The sequence below is a fragment of the Apium graveolens genome, chromosome 6 (genome assembly GCF_009905375.1).
Source record: "Apium graveolens cultivar Ventura chromosome 6, ASM990537v1, whole genome shotgun sequence".
NCBI classification, from domain to species: domain Eukaryota; kingdom Viridiplantae; phylum Streptophyta; class Magnoliopsida; order Apiales; family Apiaceae; genus Apium; species Apium graveolens.
Window position 1 is genome coordinate 169,740,749 of NC_133652.1, and position 24,512 is coordinate 169,765,260.

Genomic DNA, 24,512 nt, shown 5'->3' on the forward strand with positions numbered 1-24,512 from the left:
AACACAATCAATCATTTTGGCCTCTAAAGTCCCCCCTTCTGCAACTGATCTACTACCTTCTCCAAAATAACTTTCTTACTACATATCATTTTCAGCCCCATTTGTTCTGCACAATTAGTTATCTCCCTGGCTACATCCTCAATATTCTCGTCCTTCTTTTCTTGAATAGTATCCAATTTATTATTAATGCTAAAATAAGGCTCCAACCTTCTGCACTTTCCAATCCTATTACCACACCCCAACCAATGTTTATATTTCAAGTCAAAAGGATTTCTAGTCCTCCTGCAGCTTTTTTGAGGTCTACCCACCCCTTTAACATTAAGTTTAAAAAGATCTTTACAAAGAGACCCGTGAGAGTTATCCACTGAATCAACAGATTCAACACTAGCAGATTTCTCAGCCACCACCTCTTGACAAGAAGATATAGAGCTTTGATCTGACCCCCTCCTACATTTTAGATTCACTAACCCTTTATTTTCTACCACCTCTTTATTATTTTCAAGAAACAACTTCTCAACTACATCTCTATCTTGTTCTGCAAATCCTTTCATAACTCTGTTTTCTGTCCGATACCCTGTACTCTTCCTCATCTCCTTATATAATTTCACTGAGCAGTCCAATTGCTTATTCAAATTCTCAACATCTACTTCCACTTACCTAGAAACCTCCTCAGCTCTAGTATTGTCACTAGAATTTCCCAAGTTAGCTTTTGCACACAATACCTCCTTTTTATTTAATCCTTCAAGAACCTCAGATTCCTAAAGGTTAGAAACTTGTTGAATATTATCCTCTTGAACAAAAGAATTTACCCCATTACTAGATGCACACATAGGCTCAACCTTACTTTTAATTTCTTTAAGTCTGTTATTCAACAAACATAACTGGATAAATATTCCCATAAACTAGAATATTCATCATATCATTGATTTTCTCTCTTCTCGTGGTAGACACACAAATAATTGGATCAAAGAACTCACTATCTTCATCCTTTTGACAAGACCACATTCCCCAATCTCTCATCCACCTTGTATATCCTTTAAGATTCTCTTCCACCCAGGCATTGATAGGAATACCTGAGGTCTGTAACCAAACTGTCCCGGGCATAATCAAATCCTTATTAGTGAAAATTATCATGTAACTGAACCATTTTTGAAAGACCTTCTCCCAAAAATCTTTCCATTTGCTTTCACTCATATTATCCAGTAAGAATTTACGAGAACTCATACAAATTACATTTACCTTTTCTATTCCTTCCTGCTGCAACTTAGATTGCAAAGATCTAGCCGACTCCTCAGCCCTAGAAAAGGCTAACTTTGTTTCAAATAGACCTATTCAATATCTTTATCAACCAATGCCTCAATGTATTCAAATATTTCTCCTCTCAACTCATTTCCTGCAACTGGCTTGCCTTGATACACCTCTACCTTCTTTACCTCAGCAACCTTCTTATTTTGTTCTGAACCCATAATCCCCTGATTGTAACTCACATCCTAATTAAAACTAAACAACTTTTAGCTATTCACTATTCTTGTGTCTCTCACTTTTCCATTAAGGCTCATTCTAATCTTCGAACAAACCCATCCTTGTTCTTTAAAATTCAAAATAATTGTACCAGCCTCTAACTTCGAAGTAGTTTTGACAAAACCTATTCTCTTACCTCGTTTATCCCTTTTCCTAGGTAATATTATATCCAATACTACCCCATCCAACTTAAAACAGTTCCAAACTTCCCAAGATTTAATGTTCCCAGGAATATCATAAAGGAAAATGGTAAAAGAACTCACCTTATACTTATTTTTCCTTCGTTGAACCGCCTTCCATTCCTCACCCTTACCTTTCTTCTCCTGAATGTCATTCACACTAGCAACTGTAGGATCTAATAACTGAGCATACGTCCTATTTCTCAAATACTCATTCAAATGCTCATTCTTACCCAAAGATATTTTCTTCCTTTCCTTCCATTCCAACCCTCCTCTAGCCTTCAAACTTCTCCAGTGAATCTGATTTAAAGCTTCTGTAACTACTTGTTTGTCACCTCTAAAGAAACTTTCACTGACTTTCTTATCCAACAGATCTTTATGAGCCCATACAAAGTCCCTAAGAATTTGTTCTCCATCATCGAACTTCCCTTTCTTAGATCCACCCTCCTGTAATAACTTCCCCTCCGATTTAGCGCATGCCGCTCCAGCTTGCCCCGATTGAAACTTCTTCCCTCGTGAGAAGATGAGAGAACCGTTGAGAGAGCCGTTGAGAACGTCCAATTTTTTTAAAAATCTAAACCGTGAAAGGGAAACTATTATTTGATAAAGTAAGAGTTATTTGCGTTAGATTGTTTATGCTTAGTTGTCAAAGACTTGACCCGATTATTGAAAATTACTCAAGACTTGGTCAAAGTTATCGCATGATCGGGTAAAAGTATGGGCGTAGTACTCGACCAACTTTTTCACAATATTCCATTACATTAAAAAAAAATATGCATTATTATCAAATTTTAAAATATGTGTATGTGATATTTTTAATAATGATAAATTGTAAAATAGTGGAGTTTAAAATTATAATTTATTTCATTCAAAATTAGAAGAAGAAAATTAAATTTTTATAATTATAAAAAATGCGAGCGATTAATTAATTTGAATAGATATTGACATTTAACAATTTAAGATGATAATTTTAAAAAAAAAGAGTAAATTGTAATTATTGTATATAATCGACATTATATTTTATTCAAAATTTTGTGAATGAAATGTTGAACCTCGCACAATTGTTTAATTTGATAAAAAATTGTTTCATGTTATAAGAACTTACGAACGCTAATTGTCATGAAAAATCACCAAATCTATACTATATTATAAAAATCGGAATGGGGTATAATTTGATATGCCTTTTTTTGTTGGTTTAGTTATCCTCATTTATGGCCGTCGGATCATTTTAATCAAGTGATCATGACGGTTAGATTCAAATACTAAAAGAATATACATTACTCAAGCTCCCAAGTTCGAACCCCGCCAACAACAAATATTTATATGATTATTTCTATAATACTAAAACTCACAGGTTCGAACCCCGCCAATAACAAATATTTATATTATTATTTATATACTACCCAAGATTAAGGTTCGAATCCCGCCAAAAACAAATATCTATATTATTTTTTATAAATATACTACTCTGATTCGGCACGCATTTTAAGTCTTCCATAAAACATGGTTCCCAAAATAATTCTAAATACTTTTTTCTTTTAAATAAAAATATAATCTTTGAACTTTTATACATAAAAAGAAAATTTTTTAAAAATATTATAGAACTATATTTTATAGTAGCCTTAAAATGTGTGTCAATTATGAGGCAAAAGAATGTAAAGAATCTAGCTGGACAGAGGGAGTAATAAGATAATGATCCAAAAAAATTATTATAATTTTAAATAATCTAAAAATATTAATGAAGACTCGTGCATTGCACATGTTGTAAAGCTAATTATATTTAAATCAGAGATCTAGAAAGATTAGGTAACATTAATGTTTAAAATTATTTTAATATTTAGAATTATAATAAATGAATAAAATATGTAAATTCACTCAATTATATGACTTGATTTATTCCTTTCTTGAATAATTTTAAAAAAGGATTAAATTATTCACATAGATAATTGTATGAATTCTTTCATAGAAAAATAAAATTATTATAATCTTAAACTACTATTTATGATACTTAAAAGGAATTTAGAAATTTTTATTTAGAAAAATAATACATATTATTATTATTATTAAGTTAGTATATAAAAAAAGTTGAAATCATTCACGAACAACACTAAACAGCGATTTAAATAACACTATATTAGTCCTTAAAATAGAACACAACATATACATACATAATCCAGAAACGATAAATATACATATATTTTCGTCGTGTACTTAACAACATAGTATTGACATTTTAACACGAGAACGTCTAAGTTTGAATGAAATTTTATCGATTCATACGTGATAATTTTCAATCACTTTACACCTGTATATATCGAAACTACACAGATTACGATTAATGTAAACAATCTTTAAATTGATCACAAATAACCAAAATATTTGTCATCATCGGAATCATCAAAACCAAGAAAAAGGAAACTGTAGATATTACATTACATATTATCACTCAACAGGCTAGACACAATGATTGAGAATAAGCTGCTTTCAGTGATATAGTTGGTATACTTTAAATTATTAGGGACTATATAATTTATCTTTCAACAACATTACAGGAAAAAGGTCAATAGTTAATGACTCGGAACTAATGTTTAAAATTTTCAAAGCCGATGTCTTCGTCGGTGTAGTAAAAATTTCTTATTTTCACATGTGAAAGACAATTATAATACATCGCTTCTAAATAAATAACTGATGTATTAGACATACCAAGACTTCATTTAGAAACTAATATGAAAAATAAGAACGATGTCAAATGGCCATACAACAACGATTCTTTAAATTGAAAAGATGTGTTATGCACACACCAAGATATCAGTTATTATTTGATGTAAAAAACTCATATTACCAATACGGAAGGCGATGTATTATTATAAATATATATAGGTGTGTTTATGTTATGAGAGAAAGAAAAAAGATGATATAAAGGATTTGAGAGTGAAAGATAGATGGGGGAGAATTGAGAAAATATCGGGAGGAGAATAAAAGAAATTTGTAAGGGGAAATGTTGATTTTATCAAATTAGGGGGAACTGTCTCGTCTTTTTTTATTTTAAAAAAATAGTTTAGACATATGTTTTGTTTATAACTGATGTATAAACCTCTTTTAACATTATTTCCTAATTTACGGATGTGAAAAATATTTTTAACATCTGTTATTTTTTATATCGATATATATTAGATGATGTCCACTAACTATTTTCTTGTAGTGCAAAAACTGCACAAACTGAAGGTTAAAAAAATCTACGTAAATTATATGCAAATTATATACCATGTATTCCGAAATTATAGGTAGATAATGACCTGTGACTCGCAAGCGTTATTATGCTAGTATAGTTTTGTTAGATATATTTGTGATGTCATGTCTAATGATGATTTGTGTTTAGTTTTCAGATCTTAACTAACAGGACAGATCAGGACTTAACTGGAAATCAGTACTTATACTGAAGTCAGAACTGAAGATATCAGAACTTAAGTTATCGGAACATAAGATATCAGAAGATATTTGTCAGGAGATAATATCAGGACTTAAGAAGACTTTCAGATAAGGAAGGCGACTGATTGGAAGAAAAGAAGATCAAGACTAAAACAAGAAGAGATATGCATGAAGAAGAATTCCATGAAGAATAGAAGACTTGGAGGAAAAGATAACTAATTGATATATTTTAGGATGCAGACTTATATTCGATATCAATTCGAAGATTATCTTGTAACTGTGTGTCTATATAAACACAGCATAGGGTTTACACTATAAGTGTTATCTTAATCGAGAATATTATTCATTGTAACCCTAGCAGCTTGTTAGGGCGGAAAACACGCGCTAATAATACACGCAAGTATACGCGTTCGCAAGTAATATAGAATACTTTCTAGTTCGTTCCCACAGAGACTCGGACTAATTATGCTCAATTAACACTCACTCACCAATGTATGATTACTTCTCAATGTCAAGATAATAACACTTAGATTTGATTAACTAATTATTACTACAATTAACTACGAGAATTAAACACTTGAATTAACAATATTAAACACACATGAGATCACAACTTCATTACTACTTCCTTCAATAGTTATTGTTATTACCCTTGGCATGTAACGGTGATGATATTAATCGAACAACACGGAACTGATAAAAGCCAACTTTCATTGTACCAATACCATTCTACCAAGCATCCATAATTAAGATAGAAGTTGACTAGGCATAAATTATGTTGAGACCCTATATGTCTACAAAATTTGACAACATAATGATTTAAGCACAAGTTATTCCTTATGATTACACAGGGCAAGTAACACGATTAGAGTTACCCACTAATCATGCATACACATACATGAACCTATGCTATCACGGCAAGTTCTAAACCTCAAGATCCATAGTCGCTTCACAAGAGATTAACACCCTATCTTATATGTTCGCGACGCACATAAGACGAATAAGCACAACCAATACTAGATATCATACAATCATCACACCCTAAGGTATTAAACAACTAACTAAAGAATTCCATAGTAAATCCGTTACGACCCCATGATCACGATTAGCCCATGATTAAACTCATCGTCACCATGGGTTCATATGAAAACATGATAAAAACACACGAGAATAACTAAATAAACTACTTATATTAAGCTAGAGTACGTCACAAGAGTAAATAGGTTCGAAGTAAAGAAAACTAGCATCCACTGTTACAACGAAATAAAGAATCACAAGAAACTATGCTTCCTCTCTGTTGCGGTGTGCTAAAACGGTCTTCTTCCTTATCTCCTCGCTCCTCGATTGATACTACGATTCAACACCCGTGAAACGTCTCTGAAAACTACTTATATAGGAGTCCCACAAAACCCAGCTATCTCAGAAGTCGGAAGCTCAACAGAATTAGGAGTCTAAAAATAATTATTTTAATTTACGTCCCTGAGCGGCCGCTCAGAAATCCTGAGCGGGCGCTCAGAAATCCTGAGCGGGCGCTCAGACCCCTTCTGGAAAATACTCTGTTTTTTTTCCCGTTCTTTGCTGCATTCTGCTCCTATCTTCCCACTTACAATGCCAAACACATGCCGAGGCTTATTCTTGATGAAATCTCTCCACAAATGCAAGTAATACCCTGAAATACACAAACACTAGAAAAACGCATCAAATACCAAAATATTTGATTTCAAGACATCAATTCAAGCCATTATAAGATGTTCTGAGTGGTATACAATGCCACTTATCACACCCCCAAACTTAAATCGATGCTTGTCCTCAAGCGTCACAGACTCAAAAACAAAACAGAAATATGCATGAAAGCAATCTATATGAAATGCAGTGATCCCCCTCACTAAGACCAAACCAACCAACTTATGACATCTCAATAAATGCAATTAGGTGAATAAAGATCAATCGAATCATGCATACTAACATGCAACCAGAAATGTGGTGTGTGCGGATGCTTAACAGATATGCTTCGAAACTAAGTCAATTATCGTAACTCAACTATCCTCAAGGCAATCACATGATTATACGAAGGATAAATTTTAGGCACAAAATGGCTTATAACACTTCAAGATTACTGGAGCTTATTACGGAATTATGCTTATTATTTAACACAACAATAATGCTTATTTGACCGTGCAATGAGTGAGGTCCACAAAAGACTTATGCAATGGCATCCATTTAGCGAGCGTTAGGTTAGCGGATCCCAGACTATAAAAGCCTTAGGTCACTAGGCACAAAGTCCCCTAAGAACTTAATAACTCGAATACCAAAGAGCCCACTCGTGATCAATTATGCATTAACTCTCTATTTTTTTTTCTTTATTTTCTTTTTTCTTTTCTTTTTTTCCTTTTTTTTCTTTTTCTTTTTTTCAAAATTTCTGAGCAAGTGCGTTTTGCTCCAACTTGCTCAACCCTAGACTACTCGTATAAAAATATGAGCCGGCTACTAGCCATTTGACGCCTAGCCACACTTAGCAATGAATTCCAATTTTTTTTTACTCCAATTTTTTCTTTTCATGCCTTATATCACTAAGAACCTATTATAAATTCTAAGCATAATCAATAGATCAACCTTTAAAACCATCAAACCATGACAACAATCTAGTCCTTAAGCATTCTCTAAGACTTAGTGAATTACAAGTGTTTCTAGCATGCATGTCAGCCTACAAGACTCAACATCACTCTAACGCTAACACTACACTCGCATCAACATCACAAATTAATTGGTAAATCAACGCAAAAGGGATTATGGTATATGCATGAGCTACAAGACATGATAAATAAAGCTATAAAAATAAAAAAAACTATATGGATAAAATATGCAATTATATGAACTAAACTATCATGAATATGCAACTATATGACACACACACAAAATATTTCTTAACTACCACCCCCAAACTTAAAATCTTCACTATCCCCAGTGAAGGTAGTAGAAAGGAACACAGGGTATACCTACTCGGAGAAATCATCATCATCACCCTCAGAGAGTGGAGTATTAGGAGGCGGATACGCAGAGTCCTCACCAAAAACGGGCCACTGGATGTCAGCTCCAAGGCCTCTAAAAGCAGTCCCAAGTGCAAGGGTGAGCTCCTGAGCAAACCTGCTCTGCGTCTCGTACATAGCATCCATCCTTCTCGACAGCCTCCTATACTGGGCATCAGCCATCCCAACACCCTCCTGAGCTCTAGAAGAGCCTGCCTCATCATGCCCCGGTCTCGCCATGGTAGCACCAGCTGCTGGACGTCCTCCAGGAAGACGATAACCCAGCCCATGCTCCTCGGGCTCTCCACCAGTCCACTCTTGCATCGCATTCAGAGTCCCGGAATCAATAGGAGCGGTCGGTAGCTGCAACTGCTCGTGAGAAGGCCACTGAACTCCCACTGCTCGGCAAAGCTTTATAACAGTAGATGCATAAGGGATGTTCATGTGCTTCGCTCCCCTCAAAAACTTCAGAATTTCTTGGTAGATGAACTCACCAAGGTCCACATAGTACTCCTCATTCAAAATACCCCATAACAACTGTACTCGCTCAACTGTAATCTCATGTGCATGTGAAGTAGGCAGAATATTAGCACAAATAAAGGCATTCCATGCACGGGCATACCTATTCATCGCAATCGCCAGAAAATGACGATACTCGTTAGTCCTAGTCTTGAATGTCCAGCAGTAGCCCCCATAGTAAAACGGCACTAACCACTTTCCGGTTTGTCGTGTCCCCATAGTAATGCTTCAAACGCTGACCATTAACCTTGAATGCTTGGCCCGGATCATTCTCAAAAATCTCCACCGCTTCATGTGGAAACACAGTTTTTACAATAAAAGGTCCAGACCACCTTGATTTCAACTTTCCAGGAAAAAGTCGAAGACGAGAGTTGAATAAGAGAACTTGCTGCCCCGGCACGAATGACTTAGGATATAGCTTCCTGTCGTGCCACCTTTTCACTTTTTCCTTGTACATTTTGTTGTTCTCGTACGCTTGGAGTCGAAATTCATCAAGTTTATTTAACTGAAGCATTCACTTCTTTCCAGCTGCATCTAGATCAAAGTTCAACTTCTTCAACGCCCAATAGCCTTATGCTCAAGCTCCACAGGTAAATGACATCCCTTACCATAAACAAGTTGAAATGGGGACATCCCAAGTGGAGTCTTGTATGTTGTTATGTAAGCCCATACAGCTTCATCGAGCTTTAAGGACCAATCCTTCCTCGACGGACAAACAACTTTCTCTAGAATGCGCTTGATCTCTCTATTAGACACTTCCGCTTGACTATTCATCTACGGATAATAGGTAGTAGCAACACGATGATTCACATTGTAGCGCTGCATCATAGAAGTGAACTTACGGTTGCAGAAATGCGACCCCTCATCACTTATGATTACTCGTGGCGTTCCAAACCTTGTGAAAATATGCTTATGAAGAAAATTCAACACTACCTTTGCATCATTCGTCGGTAGAGCCTTGACTTCTACCCATTTTGAGACATAATCGACTGCCAGCAAGATGTACTGATTATTGCAGGACGAGACAAATGGCCCCATGAAATCGATTCCCCAAACATCAAAGACCTCGACTTCAAGCATCACATTTAACGGCATCTCATCCTTCCTCATAAGATTCCCCACTCTTTGGTAACGATCATACCTTAAAATAAACTGATGAGCATCCTTAAACAAAGTAGGCCAGAAAAAACCTACTTGCAGAATACGATCTGTCGTCTTCTCACCACCATAATGTCCACCATAAACTGTGGAGTGGCAGTCTCGTAATATCCCCTCCGTATCACAGAATTGGATACATCTCCTGATGATCTGGTCAGCTCCCTGTCTAAACAAATGCGGTTCATCCCATATATACCACTTCACCTCATGCAGAAACTTCTTCTTTTGAGCTGTATTCATATTAGGATGTATTATATTACTGACAAGATAGTTCACAATATCTGCGAACCATGGCTCTTCCTCCTGAACTACGAACAACTGCTCATCTAGAAAAGATTCGTTGATCAATGTCTTATCATGTGAAGTAGAATCGGGATTCTCCAATCTAGAGAGATGGTCAGCTACTTGATTCTCAGTACCTTTTCGATCCTTGATCTCTAACTCAAATTCCTGTAGCAAGAGCACCCAACGAATGAGTCTAGGCTTCGAATCCTTCTTGGAAACCAAATAGCGAATGGCCGCATGATCAGTGAACACTGTCACCTTTGTCCCAAGCAAATAAGATCGAAATTTTTCAAAACCAAAGACTATATCCAAGAGCTCCTTCTCAGTAGTGGTGTAGTTCCTTTGAGCTCCATTTAAAGTCTTACTAGCATAGTAGACCACATGAAAGAAATTATTCTTACGCTGCCCAAGAACTGCTCCCACCGCATAATCACTCGCATCACACATCATCTCAAAAGGCTCTGTCCAATCAGGTGCCGTAATAACTGGTGCAATTATCAAACTCTTCTTGAGAGTCTCGAATGTCATCAAGCATTCATCATCGAATTTGAAAGGCACATCCTTCTCGAGCAAGTTACACAACAGCTTTGATATCTTCGAGAAGTCCTTAATAAAACGCCGATAAAAACCCGCATGACCAAGAAAACTACGGATTCCTTTCACAGAAATAGGTGGCGAAAGATTCTCAATGATGCCCAGCTTGGCATTATCCACCTCAAGACCCTTGCTAGAGACCTTATGCCCAAGAATAATGCCTTCACGCACCATAAAGTGACATTTTTCCCAATTTAGCACCAAATTAGTTTCCACACACCTTTTGAGCACCGCACGAAGATTATTCAAACATTTATCATACGAATGTCCAAAGACGGAGAAGTCGTCCATGAACACCTCGATATTATATCCAATCATAACAGAGAATATAGCCATCATACATCTCTGAAAAGTGGCCGGTGCGCCACATAAGCCAAACGAAACTCTGTGAAAAGCAAACGTGCCAAATGGACAAGTGAAGGTAGTTTTTTCTTGATCCTCTGGTGCAATGCAAATCTGATTATACCCCGAATAGCCATCCAGGAGACAATAATACTCATGACCGGCCAACCTGTCAAGCATCTGATCAATAAATGGAAGAGGGAAGTGATCCTTCCTCGTGGCCTTGTTCAACTTTCTGTAGTCCATGCATACCCTTCATCCTATGACTGTTCGAGTGGGGATGAGCTCGTTCTTCTCATTTGCTAACACAGTAATACCTCCTTTCTTAGGTACACATTTGCCGGGGCTCACCCAAGAACTGTCAGAAATAGGATATATGATTCCTGCATCCAGCCACTTCAGAATTTCTTTCTTCACCACTTCTTTCATGATAGGATTAAGTCTGCGTTGTTGCTCAACAGTCGGCTTACTACCTTCTTCTAGTAGAATTTTATGCATGCAATACGAGGGGCTGATCCCTTTTATGTCTGCTTTAGTCCATCTGATAGCCGATTTGAATTAACTCAAGATCCTCAAGAGCTTGTCCTCCTCACTACCTGAAAGGTCAGATGCAATAATAACAGGTAAAGTAGATGCATCACCTACAAAAGCATACCTAAAGTGTTCAGGAAATGGTTTAAGCTCCAAGGTAGGTGCTTCCTCAATAGATGGTTTGAGCTTTCCTTCAGCATTCTTGAGGTCAGAAGTACCAAGAGATTTAAATGGCATGTCTAGCTTTCGCCTCCAAGGAGAAGCATTTAGATATTGTAGTTGCTCATTGCCATCCTCATCATCACTGTCAAACTCCCCCACTAAGGCTTTCTCTAAGGTATCAGACCTTAGCATATGATCAAGTTTTGAAGTAACCGCAGAATCAATCAAATCCACCTTTAAGCACTCCTCGTCTTCTGTAGGGAATTTCATCGCTTTGAATACATTAAATATCACATCCTGATCCTGCACCCTTATAGTAAGTTCTCCTTTCTGCACATCTATCAAGGTACGGCCTGTAGCCAAGAAAGGTCTCCCCAAAATTATGGGAATCTTTTTATCTTCCTCGAAATCCAGAATAACAAAGTCTGCAGAAAAGAAGAGCTTATCCACCTTTACTAGCACATCCTCCACTATGCCTCGTGGGTATGTAATAGAACGATCAGCCAATTGTAGAGACATGTAGGTGGGCTTTGGATCAGGAAAATTCAACTTTTTGAAGATAGACAACGGCATCAGATTGATGCTTGCTCCCAAATTGCCCAGGCACTTGTCAAAAGACAACTTACCAATGGTGCAAGGAATGGTGAAGCTACCTGGATCTTTAACCTTTCGAGGTAATTTTTATTGCAACACATCACTGCACTCTTCCGTTAGAGCAACTGTCTCAAGGTCATCCAGTTTCACCTTCCTTGAAAGAATACTCTTCATAAATTTCACATAACTAGGCATTTGCTCCAGAGCCTCAGCGAAATGTATGTTGATGTGAAGTTTCTTGAACATCTCCGGAAACTTACCGAACTGCTTATCCAGCTTTTGTTGTTGCAATCTCTTAGGGAAAGGTGGTGCAGGATAGAGCTCTGTCTCCCCTGTATTACCCTCATGCAGAGTGTGTTCAACAGTAGTCTTCCTTGGTTCCGCCGCTTTCTCCTTTTTCTTAGCTTCTTCATCACCAACTTCAGCTTCTCCAACTTTTGCTTTTTCAGCATCAGCAACTTTTCCAGACCTTAAGGTAATAGCCTTGACTTGCTCTTTAGCTTCCTTTCTGCCTGGCATTTCAGTATCACTGGGAAGTGTGCCAGGTTGATGATTGAGCACTGCATTGGCTATTTGACCGATTTGATTTTCCAAGGTCTTGATAGAAATAGCCTGACTTTTGCACAACAGCTTAAGTTCCTCAAAATCTGCACTAGAAGGTGGAGCAGCACCTCCTTGTTGAGGATATGATTGCATTTGAGCATAATGCTGTGGTTGCTGGAATCCAGGTGGATTAAACTATTTACTTACGCCTTGCTGATATGGTTGCTGAATAGCATTCTGATTATTACTCCAGCTGAAATTTGGATGATTTCTGTTATTAGGATGATAAGTAGGTGGCACAGGCTGCTGCGGTCACTGGTAATTGTTCACATAGTGAACAGATTCATTAACAAGAGAACACCGATCAGTAGCATGAGAACCTGCACAAAGCTCACAGACCATAGCTATCTGATTGACTCCATAGGTGGCTAAAGAATCGACCTTCATCGACAGCGCTTGGAGCTACGCTGCAATAGCTGTAGCTGCGTCAACTTCCAGAATACCTGCTACCTTCCCAGGCATCATCCTTTGAGTTGGGTTTTGATGCTCATTTGCTGCCATAGTCTCAATAAGATTATAAGTCTCAGTATAGCTTTTGGCCCACAAGGCGCCTCCAGTTGCTGCATCGAGCATGGGCCGAGATTGGGCCCCCAAACCATTATAGAAACCAGTGATCACCATCCAATCAGGCATACCATGATGTGGACACTTTCTCAACATCTCCTTGTAGCGCTCCCAAGCTTCGCACATGGATTCTGTAGGTTGCTGCGCAAACTGAGTAAGAGCACTCCTCATAACTGCAGTTTTCGCTATTGGATAGAACTTTACCAGAAACTTTTGTGCAAGATCTTGCCAAGTAGTGATGGACCCCGCTGGTTCAAAATGTAACCAGTCCTTAGCTTTATCCCTCAGAGAGAATGGCAAAAGCCTCAGCTTGATAACCTCATCAGTCACACCATTATATTTGAAAGTACTACAGATCTCGATAAAATTCCTAATGTGCATGTTGGGATCTTCAGTAGCAGCACCTCCAAAAGAAACAGAATTCTGCACCATCTGAATAGTGCCCGGCTTTATTTCAAAAGTGTTAGCCTGAATAGCCGGGTGAAGGATGCTTGACTGAATGTCATCAATTTTAGGCCGAGAAAAGTCCATAAGAGTTGGATCTGCCGGAACTATACGATCACCCATGATTACTGGTTCTTTCTGCTCGCTCTCATTATCCGAATCTTCAAAATCTATCTTCTCCGGAATATCAAGAACTTTGTCCATCTCCTCAGCCATATCTAAAGTCCTCTTGCGAGTACGAGAACGTGTTTGCATAAACGCTCGCTAAAGTACCTGAAACACAACCGGAAACAATAAGTAACAAGTCTTAATCAATGAGTCCTAATGACCACTAATGGTAAGTACATAAACTAAACAATTACGCCGAGTCCCCGGAAGCGGCGCCAAAAACTTGTTAGGGCGGAAAACACGCGATAATAATACACGCAAGTATATGAGTTCGCAAGTAATATAAAATACTTTCTAGTTCGTTCCCACAAAGACTCAGACTAATTATGCTCAATTAACACTCACTCACCAATGTATGATTACTTCTCAATGTCAAGACAATAACACTTAGATTTGATTAACTAATTATTACAACAATTAACTACGAGAATTAAACACTTAATTGATACTTGAATTAAAAATATTAAACACACATGAGATCACAACTTCATTACTACTTCCTTCAATAGTTATTGTTATTACCTTTAGCATATAACGGTGATGATATTAATTGAACAACACGAAACTGATAAAAGCCAACTTTCGTTGTACTAATACCATTCTACCAAGCATCCACATGTGAAAGACAATTATACTACATCGCTTCTAAATAAATAACTGATGTATTAGACATACCAAGACTTTATTTAGTAACTAATATGAAAAATAAGAACGATGTCAAATGGCCATACAACAACGATTCTTTAAATTGAAAAGATGTGTTATGCACACACACCAAGACATCAGTTATTATTTGATGTAAAAAACTCATATTACCAATACGGAAGGTGATGTATTATTATAAATATATATAGGTGTGTTTATGTTATGTGAGAAAGAAAAAAGATGATAAAAGGGATTTGAGAGTGAGAGATAGATGGGGGAGAATTGAGAAAATATCGGGAGGAGAATAAAAGAAATTTGTAAGGGGAAATGTTGTTTTTATCAAATTAGGGGGAACTGTCTCGTCTTTTTTTTGTTTTTAAAAAATTAGTTTAGACATATGTTTTGTTTACAACTGATGTATAACCTCTTTTAACATTATTTCCTAATTTACGGATGTGAAAAATATTTTTAACATCCGTTATTTTTTATAGCGATATATATTAGATGATGTCCACTAACTATTTTCTTGTAGTGCAAAAACTGCACAAATTGAAGGTTAAAAAAATCTACGTAAATTATGTGCAAATTAAATACCTTGTATTCTGAAATTATAGGTAGATAATGACCTGTGACTCGCAAGCGTTATTATGCTAGTATAGTTTTGTTAGATATATTTGTGATGTCATGTCTAATGATAATTTGTGTTTAGTTTTTAGATCTTAACTAACAGGACAAATCAGGACTTAACTAGAAATCAGTATTTATACTGAAGTCAGAACTTAAGATATCAGAATTTAAGTTATCGGAACATAAGATATCAGAAGATATTTATCAGGAGATAATATCAGGACTTAAGAAGACTTTCAGATAAGGAAGGCGGCTGATTGAAAGGAAAGAAGATCAAGACTAAAACAAGAAGAGATATGCATGAAGAAGAATTCTATGAAGAATAGAAGACTTGGAGGAAAAGATAACTAATTGATATATTTTAGGATGCAGACTTATATTCGATATCAATTAGAAGATTATCTTGTAACTGTGTGTCTATATAAACACAGCATAGGGTTTACACTATAAGTGTTATCTTAATCGAGAATATTATTCATTGTAACCCTAGCAGCTTGTTAGGGCGGAAAATACGCGCTAATAATACACGCAAGTGTACGCGTTCGCAAGTAATATATAATACTTTCTAGTTCTTTCCCACAGAGACTCAGACTAATTATGCTCAATTAACACTCACTCACCAATGTATGATTAATTCTCAATGTCAAGACAATAACACTTAGATTTGATTAACTAGTTATTACTACAATTAACTACGAGAATTAAACACTTAATTGACACTTGAATTAACAATATTAAACACACATGAGATCATAACTTCATTACTACTTCCTTCAATAGTTATTGTTATTACCCTCAGCATATAACGATGATGATATTAATCGAACAACACGAAACTGATAAAAGTCAACTTTCGGTGTACTAATACCATTCTACCAAGCATCCACAATTAAGATAGAAGTTGACTAGGCATCAATTATGTTGAGACCCTATATGTCTACAGAATTTGACAATATGACGATTTAAGCACAAGTTATTCCTTATGATTACACAGGGCAAGTAAAACGGTTAGAGTTACCCAGTAATCATGCATACACATACATGAACCTATGCTAGCATGGCAAGTTCTAAACCTCAAGATCCACTGTCGCTTCACAAGAGATTAACACCATATCTTATATGTTCGCGAGCACATAAGACGAATAAGCACAACCAATACAAGATATCATACAATCATCATACACTAAGGTATTAAACAACTAACTAAAGAATTCCATAGTAAATCCGTTATGACCCCATGATCACGATTAGCCCATGATTGAACTCATCGTCACCATGGGTTCATATGAAAACATGATAAAAACACACGAGAATAACTAAATAAACTACTTATATTAAACCAGAGTACGTCACAAGAGTAAATAGGTTCAAAGTAAAGAAAACTAGCATCCACTGTTACAACGAAATAAAGAATCACAAGAAACTATGCTTCCTCTCCGCTGCGGTGTGCTAAAACGGTCTTCTTCCTTATCTCCTCGCTCCTCGATTGATACTACGATTCAACACCCGTGAAACGTCTCTGAAAACTACTTATATAGGAGTCCCACAAAACCCAGCTATCTCAGAAGTCGGAAGCTCAACAGAATTAGGAGTCTAAAAATAATTATTTTAATTTACGTCCCTGAGCGGCCGCTCAGCAATCCTAAGCGGGCGCTCAGCTTCCTGAGCGGTCGCTCAGAAGAGCTGAGCGGGCGCTCAGACCCCTTCTGGAAAATACTCTGTTTTTGCTCCCGTTCTTTGCTGCATTCTGCTCCTATCTTCCCACTTGCAATGCCAAACACATGCCAAGACTTATTCTTGATGAAATCTCTCCACAAATGCAAGTAATACCCTGAAATGCACAAATACTAGAAAAACGCATCAAATATCAAAAATACTTGATTTCAAGACATCAATTCAAGCCATTATAAGACGTTCTAAGTGGTATAAAATGCCACTTATCACAGCTCTCGTGATATTTGTTCATCACTGAGAGAGAACGGTTCCATTATAATACTGTTTTATTAATAAGATTATTATGTGTTTCATAGTTGTGTTCTTAATTCGATTTGATTGTAGTATACACTGTACTCAACCCCCTTCTACAGTGTGTGTGTGACCTATCAAGTGGTATCAGCCTATCTGTTAACACATATACAGTAAAGATCTAAAACAATCATGTCAGAAGAAGAACAAACTCCAACCAAGCCCACCAAAACTGAAGAAACTCCAAAGACTCAAATCGATATAAGACTATTAGGGTTCCCATACTGAAACCTTCTGAATATCCCATATGGAAAGTGAGGATGACTATGTTCCTGGAAGCTACAGATCCAGAATACCTTGACAGAATTAATGAAGGACCACATAAGCCAACCAAGCTTTCTGTTGTAGTTGCAGATCAGCCAGCACAGACTGTACCAAAGGAGAAAAGTGAATATACAGCTGAAGATATCTCATCTATTTCCAAGGATGCAAAGCTCTTCCTGAAAGTTAGGATTTGAAGGCAACTACTATAAGAGACAACTATGCTCTTGATGAAACTACTCTTGATGAAATTTATGATATGCTCAAAACTCATGAACTTGAGATGGATCAAAGAAGCAAGAGACATGGGAGAAAGTCAAGGACAGTTGCTCTTAAGGCTGAGGAGGAATCCCCCAAAGTGGCTGCCTCAAAGAAAGGCATAGGAAAGGCTCTCATCACAAAGTCTGATACTGAGTCATCAAGTTCTGATAATGATGAGGATTCAGAAACTGAAAGTTTATCTGAGATGGATGCTGATGAAGAGATGATGAGATTGTGTGCTCTTATGGTGTAGGGCATCACAAAGATAGCCTATAGGAAATTCAGAAAGGGAAGGAAATTTTTCAGGAAAATTGGAAGTTCTGATAAGAAGGGATTCAAAAAATCTGAAGGCAGAGCAGGAAAGTCTGACAGAGGAGATTTTTCAAATGTTAAATGCTACAATTGTGGTGAGAAAGGCCACATATCTCCTGATTGCAAGAAAAGAAAAGGTGATAAAGGCAAGGAACTTGTCACAAAGAAGAAAAGTTGGACAGACACTTCAGATTCTGAAAATGAGGTGAACTATGCCTTGATGGCAAATGCTGATAGCAGTTCTGATGCTGCTGAGTTAAAGGTACCTCAAATAACTTATGCTTTTCATATTTATGATATTACTGAGTTGAGATCTTATCTTAAAACTATATTCATTAGTTATAGAGATCAGACTTTAACATGTGATAGGTTAACTTCTGAAAATCTGGCTTTTAAGAAAAGGAATGATTATTTAGAAAAAGAGTTAGTTATGTTCCATCAAACTCAGAAAGAAAGAGATTATGCTTTTTATGTTAGAGATGAAGTGTTAAAATTGAATCAATCTCTAAAAACTGAGCTAGAAAAGGAAAGAGAGATTATCAAGACTTGGACTAACTCTGGCAGAACAACTCAGAATTTGCTAAGTAGTGGAAACTGGAAAGAGGGCTTAGGTTATGGAGATGATAAAAGTGAAACAGGAACTGAACAAATTAATCCAATTATTGTTAAACAGACTAATAAGCCAAAGTTAAATCTTGTTAAGTTTGTAGCTAAAACTGTAAAGTCATCTGAAAAGATGAAAGATATTGAGACAGAAGTTAAGGAAGAGTCAACTTCTGATAAATTAAAACAGGATAAACCATCTGAAGTTAACATAGGCTTAATGACAAAGAAGCAGCTTAAGTATAAGCTGAAAGAGATTAAGAATATAAACAAGGTAAAGCCACCTAGGAAAAATAGGAATGGAAAGGAAGGTGTGAATAAAAGCAATAATTATATTCTTGTTCCTAATGCTCCTGGAAAGAAATGCTATAACTGTGGAAATTCTAACCATCTGGCTTCTTTTTGCAGGAAGAATAAGAATATAAACTCCTTAGCTTCTAAGTCAAGAGTTAAGAGTCAGTCTATTAGGTTTAAGCCACAAAATCCTTGTTTTCATTGTGGTATTTATGGCATTCCATTTATACTTGTAAGGAATATCATAGTCTGTACTATGATTATTATCAAATAAAACCTTCTTTAAAGAAAGTTAGCATTATTCCTTCTAGTGTAACTTCTGATGCAAAGTCTGATACTCTAAATTCTGATAAGAAAAATGTTAACATAAACTCTGATGTTAAATCCGCTGCAAATGTTAACAAACTTAATAAGGCCAAAGGATCCAAGCAAATATGGGTCCTTAAAACTAATCATTAGTGGTCTTTGTGATTGCAGGGCAACAGGAAAAACATCCTAGTTCTGGACAGTGGATGTTCAGGACATATGACTGGAAATAAAGCCCTACTATCAGACTTTGTGGAGAAAGCTGGTCCAGGAGTTTCTTATAAAGATGGCAATATGGGAAAAACTCTGGGATATGGCAATATCAATCTGGGGATTGTCATCATTGAAAAAGTAGCTTTAGTCTCAGGACTTAAACATAATCTGCTGAGTGTTAGTCAAATCTGTGACAGAGGTTATCATGTGGATTTCTTTGAAGAACACTGTGAAGTTGTAAGTAAATCTAAAGACAAAGTTGTTCTAAAGGGATACAGGCATGGTAACATTTATGAAGCCAAACTTTCAATGTGTTCCGATGGTTCTGCAATCTGTCTGTTAAGCAGAGCATCAATTGAAGAAAGCTGGGATTGGCACAAGAAACTCTCTCATTTAAATTTCAACAATATAAATGAACTAGTCAAGAAAGATCTTGTGAGAGGACAGCCAAAATTAGTATTTGCTCCTAATGGCCTTTGTGATTCATGTCAAAAGGCAAAACAAAGAAAATCTTCATTCAAGAGCAAGACTGAATCTTCAATTCTTGAGCCTTATCATCTACTGCATATTGATCTATTTGGTCCAGTGAATGTCATGTCTATTGCAAAAAAGAAATATGCTATGGTCATAGTAGATGAGTTTACCAGATACACATGGGTGTATTTCTTGCACACAAAAAGTGAAACTACATCTATCTTGATTGATCATGTCAAACAATTGGATAAGTTGGTCAAAGACTCGTGAAAATCATAAGAAGTGATAATGGCACTGAGTTCAAGAATTTGATCATGGCAGAGTTCTGCAAAGACCATGGAATAAAGCAGGAATTTTCTGCTCCTGGAACTCCACAGCAAAATGGAGTTGTTGAAAGAAAGAATAGAACTCTTATTGAAGCTGCACGAACTATGCTTGATGAAGCAAAGTTACCAACCTACTTTTGGGCTGAAGCTGTGCAGACTGCTTGTTTTACTCAGAATGCAACACTTATCAACAAGCATGGAAAGACACCATATGAGATGGTGAAGAAAAATAAGCCAAATCTAAAGTACTTCCATGTATTTGGATGCAAGTGTTTTGTTCTTAAGACTCATCCTGAACAGCTATCCAAATTTGATCTAAAAGCTGATGAAGGAATTTTTGTTGGATATCCACTTTCCACAAAAGCCTTCAGAGTCTACAATTTAAGAACAAGGGTTGTCATGGAATCTATCAATGTCTCTTTTGATGATAATAAAATTACCGAACTAGAAGATTTCAATGATCATGATCAGCTGAGATTTGAAAATAAAGTTTTAAATTCTGATTCTGTAAATTCTGATAGTCTAAATCCTGATACTGCAAACTCTGATGGGTTAAACTCTAATGTTATTAAAACTGTGGTGACTACGCCAAAGGAAAATGCACCTGTGCAGGGGGAGAATATTAAAGATCCAACCACATCTCAAGAAGCATCAGAACCTAGAATAGGCTCTTCAAGTTCTGATTCATCAAGTTCTGATGGGCCAAGTTCTAATAATTCTGGAAACTCAAATTCTGATTCATCAGGTTCTGATGGGCCAAGTTCTGATAATTCTAGAAACTCAAATTCTGAAGGATCCAACTCAGAGAGCATAATTTTAGGGGGAGCATCAGAAAATGTTGATGGAGATAGCATGGATCATGGGGGAGCATCCAGATCTAGAGATCACCTTCCATCTGCAAGGAAGTGGACTAAAGCACATACACCTGACTTGATTATTGGAGATCCTGAAGCAGGTATTAGAACTAGAACAACTACATCAAATGAATGTCTCTATCATTCTTTTCTTTCTCAGGCTGAACCAAAGAAAGTAGAAGAGGCTCTTCAAGATGCTGATTGGGTGCAAGCAATACAGGAAGAGTTAAATGAATTTGAAAGAAATAAAGTCTGGACCCTAGTTCCAAGACCAAAGAACAGATCAGTTGTTGGTACAAAATGGGTGTTCAGAAATAAAACTGACAATGATGGCATAATTATAAGGAATAAAGCAAGGCTGGTTGCAAAAGGATATTCTCAACAGGAGGGAATTGATTATGATGAAATATTTGCACCAGTTGCTAGACTGCAAGCCATAAGAATATTTCTGGCTTATGCTGCTCACAAAAAGTTTACAGTCTTTCAAATGGATGTCAAAAGTGCTTTTCTTAATGGAGAATTAGAAGAAGAAGTATATATTGAACAACCTCTAGGTTTTTTAGATTCAAAATTTCCTTATCATGTCTATAGACTTGATAAAGCACTTTATGGCCTTAAGCAAGCTCCTAGAGCATGATATGAGACATTAGCTCAGTTTCTTCTGGAAAGTGGATTTGACAGAGGGACTATTGATAAAACTTTATTCTATCTCAACCATGGAAAGGACTTACTTTTGGTGCAGATATATGTTGATGATATCATTTTTTGTTCTACAAATGACAGACTTTGTAAAAGGTTTGCCAAGCTAATGCAATCAAGATATCAAATGAGTATGATGGGAGAACTTAGCTATTTTATGGGCCTTTAAGTCAAGCAGAATGAAGAAGGAACTTTTATACGTCAATCTAAGTACACCAGAAATTTGTTGAAGAAATTTGGAATGCAAGATTGTTCAAGTGCATCCACTCCTATGGCCACTGCAACAAAATTGGATAAGGATACTGGTACATCAGTAGATATTACTGAGTACGGAGATATGATTGGCTCACTACTCTATCTAACTGCAAGTAGACCTGATATCATGTATGCTACCTGTGTTTGTGCCAGATTTCAAGCAGATCCAAGAGAATCTCACTTAACAGCTGTGAAAAGAATTTTCAAGTACCTTAAGCGTACAACTGATCTGGGATTGTGGTATCCTTGAGAATCGGACTTTAAGCTAATAGGTTACTCAGATGCATGTTTTGCAGGGTGCAAAATTGACAGGAAAAGCACAAGTGGAAGCTGCCAATTTCTTGGAGGCAGATTAGTTTCTTGGTTTAGCAAGAAACAAAAGTCAATTTATACATCAACTGTAAAGGCAGAGTACATTGCTGCAGGAAGCTGTTGTGCACGGATTCTTTGGATGAAGAATCAGTTACTGGATTATAGGTTCGAATTTTCTAAAATTCCTATTTACTGTGATAATCAAAGTGCTATTGCTATGACAGGTAATCCAGTTCAGCACTTTATGACAAAGCACATCAGCATTAGGTACCATTTTATAAGAGAATATGTGATGGAAGGTATAGTGGAATTGCATTTTGTTCCAACAGATCAACAACTAGCAGATATCTTCGCAAAACCACTGTGTGAAGCTACTTTTACAAGATTGGTAAATGAACTTGGAATGGTTTCAGGTTTCTTCTTTAAATCTGCTTAGTTTATGTTCTGATACATTAGACTTTATGATCACTACTATCTTATGTAATATGTGCTTAAATTGAAATTTACCTAAGTGTTGATTGTTGTATGATGTGAACTTCTAAACTCTGATAGTGATATGAATGTTTCTGTGACTATTCAATCCAATGAGGATAACTGTGCTAAGATGCTGACCTAGTAGTCTCTAATATACTAAAGATCCCATGTCTGAAGTAATTGTTTATGTGGAAATCTTTTAACACAAGCAAATTTTGATATTGAGCTTGGTTAGGTTTACTTTGTGTATCTTATTAATAAGTCAAAAACTAGAATAGTGCTTCTTATCTGTTAAGTTCTGATGTTGGTAAATCTTATGGATGTACTAAGTGCTGATAAGCCTCACTTATCAAAAGAAAAAGTAAAGAAATAAAATAAATATCAGGTACTCCTTTGAGATCTAGAGAAAAATGTATGTGGAAGGGAAGACCCAAGTTCATTGCTGGTATTAAGTAATATGCATTAGAAAAGCAAATAAAAATTTTCTTGGTGACTTTTCACATTCTCTGATTACTAGAGAAATACTCTGATAATAGCATAAATTCTGATAAGCAGTCGTGACTCACTTACACTGAGAAGCCACTGTAAAAAGGAATTTCAAAAGATGCATAAAATGAGCACAAAACAGTTGAGGTGGACTCATGCATGAACTCATTCTATAGTAGACTTCAGACTAATGACAGATTTTGAGCAAAGTTCTTAGTTATGCCTTATTTCTAAGATGTAGTGAATCAGAATTTATTCTTGTCTGATATTTAGCTTAATGTACACACTTACACTCCATATGAATGATGAAAATTACTGTGGTGATCAATGTTGTTTTAGATGAAGAGTTTAAGTGTCAGTTGCATAAATTCTGAGGACAAGTTCTGATGGAAGTTCTGATGATTAAGTTCTGAGGAAACCATATCAGTATTTGTGTGAAGAATTACAGAAATAAACATTCACTTTTTGAGTAAAGAAGCTATATTCTGATGACTTTTAAATTCTGATAATAATCAAGTTCTGATGCTGACGTGGCAGTATTTATTTCCTTGATTTATTTGTAGGTCAATACTTGAACGGTTATATTTTATCAGAATATTGGTTTATGTGAGATAAAGACAGTAATAATCATTTGTTTAGTGGGAACAGTTTTTTTTTTGAAAAACTGCATGTGCATAGTAATCATTACTTATTTCTTGTGCCCATTAACTACTGTCTTAACTGCTGCATGGCTGACAGGTGTATAGTCTGTTCCACTTCTCAATAATTGTTGTCACGTGGGGTGTCTAAGTAAAAGAGATAAAAGATTTTCAAATCTTTTATTTACATTTCTATTCTATTTACTCTCTCTCTTTTTCTTATCCTCTCATATTTTCTGAGGGTTTACTATACAGACATTTTATCAAACACTTTTCAGGCATTCTAACTTCTCACCTATTATCAATGGCACCCAAGGATATAATCTTT

General features: G+C 36.2%; 1 non-coding gene across 1 annotated transcript; it reads left to right on the top strand.

The window, feature by feature from the left end:
- Window positions 1-13,574: 13,574 nt before the first annotated feature.
- On the top strand, window positions 13,575-13,681 carry LOC141669571 (small nucleolar RNA R71). The gene has a single exon (XR_012553844.1). It is a non-coding gene; the product is annotated as a small nucleolar RNA R71 (small nucleolar RNA).
- Window positions 13,682-24,512: the final 10,831 nt, after the last annotated feature.